Source organism: Cynara cardunculus (genome assembly GCF_001531365.2).
Source record: "Cynara cardunculus var. scolymus isolate 2C chromosome LG 6, CcrdV1, whole genome shotgun sequence".
NCBI lineage: Eukaryota > Viridiplantae > Streptophyta > Magnoliopsida > Asterales > Asteraceae > Cynara > Cynara cardunculus.
Genome location: NC_037533.1, coordinates 3,198,047 through 3,200,279, shown reverse-complemented (window position 1 = coordinate 3,200,279; position 2,233 = coordinate 3,198,047). Strand labels below are relative to the sequence as shown.

At 39.3% G+C, this 2,233-nt stretch overlaps 1 non-coding gene across 1 annotated transcript; it reads left to right on the top strand.

Annotated features, from left to right (window-relative positions):
* The first annotated feature begins 840 nt into the window (after positions 1–840).
* Positions 841–946, top strand: LOC112515011. Its single transcript, XR_003069468.1, has one exon. It is a non-coding gene; the product is annotated as a small nucleolar RNA R71 (small nucleolar RNA).
* Positions 947–2,233: the final 1,287 nt, after the last annotated feature.

The following is a 2,233-nucleotide window of genomic DNA, read 5'->3' as shown; positions in this document are numbered from 1 at the left end:
AGAGTCACTAGTTTCACATGTTCCTTTTCTAGATCTCTAGGGACTTTTGTATTACTGGGCAAGGTACCAAGGGCTCGACTACTCTGGTTAAGTGCAAGTTGACTGACCTGAGTCTCTAAATTCCTGATGGCAGCACTTTGTTGATTAATCAAAGCTTGATTTTGGGCTTGAGCATGAGCTAAAAGCCCTTTTATCATTGCTTCCAAAGAAGATAATGATTCTGCCTGTGGAGGAGGTTTGTTCTGAAAATGTGGTTGAGAAGTCTGAAAACTTTGTTGGTGGTTCTGAGAGTTAGAACTGTTTGCATGATGTTGTGGTTGGAAATTAAAAGTTTCTTGTTGTTTATGGACTGGTGGATTTAAACTGGGACTGTTCCAAGAAAAGTTCGGGTGCTGTCTCCAATTGGTATTATATGTGTTAGAGTAGGGATTAGATCTGTTTTGAACATAATTTACTGATTCAGAATTATGAGTACAATGTTCATATGAATGATCCCCACCATAGCACACACATTGCATAGATAGGACTGTTGGAACATATGTGTTAGCAGCTTGCTGTACTCCCTGACCAGAAGTTAAATTTTTCAATAAATTGGTCATGGAGGTAAGCTCAGCTGTTAATGCAGTATATGCATCCACCTCATGTATTCTAGTAGTCTTTTTCTGTGGCTGGGCACGTGGGTCAGCCCAATGCCCATTGTTTGCTGATATCTTTTAYAGGATCTCATATCCCTCATTATAGGTACTGGCTGTAAAGGCTCCGCCTGCAGTCGCGTCGAGCATTTGTTTTGCCATGGGACTTAACCCATTGTAAAACGTCTCAAGTTGAATACAGTACGGAATTCCATGGTGTGGGCATTTCCTCAACAGCTCTTTAAACCTTTCCCACACGTCAGGAACAACTTCATCATCTAGTTGTTTAAAAAGACAAATCTCGTTTATGGACTTAGCGTTCCTTGTTGGTGGGAAATATTTTCGCAAAAACATTTCCGCCATGTTACTCCATGACGACACAGATCTCTGTGTTAAAGAGTTAAACCATGCTTTTGCCCGATCCCTTAATGAAAATGGAAATAAAGTGAGTCTGAGAGCGTCATTTGACACTCCCGGGATCAGGAAGGCATCTGTGATTTCCATAAAAGACTTTAAATGTGAATGTGGGTCCTCTGAGGGTAGTCCGACAAGTTGGCCATTCGTTTGCAACATGTGAAACATTATCGGTTTTAGTTCAAAATGGAGAGCGGTCATATGTGTTCTAACTATCCCAGAATTTAATTGCTCAAAATCTGTGATAGCATAATCCATGATCCTTCCATTTTTTGGAATTTGCCATATTAATGATGTTTGGAGTTTGTGGTCTTTGTTGCTCATTATGGTCCGATTCTGTGTCCAAATTATTATCATTATCATTATGTGGGTGTCCTTGTTGAAAATTTGGAAACGGTGGTATTTGCCCAAAAACTGGCGGTTGGTTTTCCAAATGTGGTACTTCCGGAATGATGGGAGGAGGTAACTCCATGCTGGGAGGGAGTAGAGCTTGAAATGCTCTTTGAACCCTCCTTCTATGGTGAAACGTTCTCTCAATATCTGGATCAATTTCAAAAAATTCTCCGTGATGTGTTCTTGGCATACACCACTTTCAAGATGATTAAAACGGGTACTAGAAAAATCAAATCTTTTACTTTATTCAAAATAAAACTTTTAGCTTGCCAATCCCCGGCAGCGGCGCCAAAAACTTGGTCGGGCTGTTACTAACACCTTTTAGACTAATAAAATTGGGCTACAAAGCAATTATACAATATGGCTCAATATCGTCTTTCCAAGTAATAAAGTGGTACAAGTACCGGATTATCGTACACGAAGATTGTAGCAAAAGTTCAATAAAAGTTCAATAAAAGAAAAGATTTCAGATGACGACAAATGAAGACTTCAGTTTGATTCTGAGTTAACACAAATAATATAACAGAATAATAAAGGTAGCACGGGTGTAAGATTTGGGGTGAAATGTAAACACAAAATCCAGCAGACAAAGCTGTAGAAGAACTAGTTCCACCATCTATCTTGAAAGTATTCCTCTCGGACTTCACCTTTGAACTATATTATAGCTTAGCACCCATATCTCTATGTGGTGTTCAGACCAGGGATAGTAGCAAGAAGGTGTCTTCAAGATATATGGCTAAACAAATCTCTTTGTTAAAAATCACTCTTTCGAGCCGATTCCCATATCATTCAAG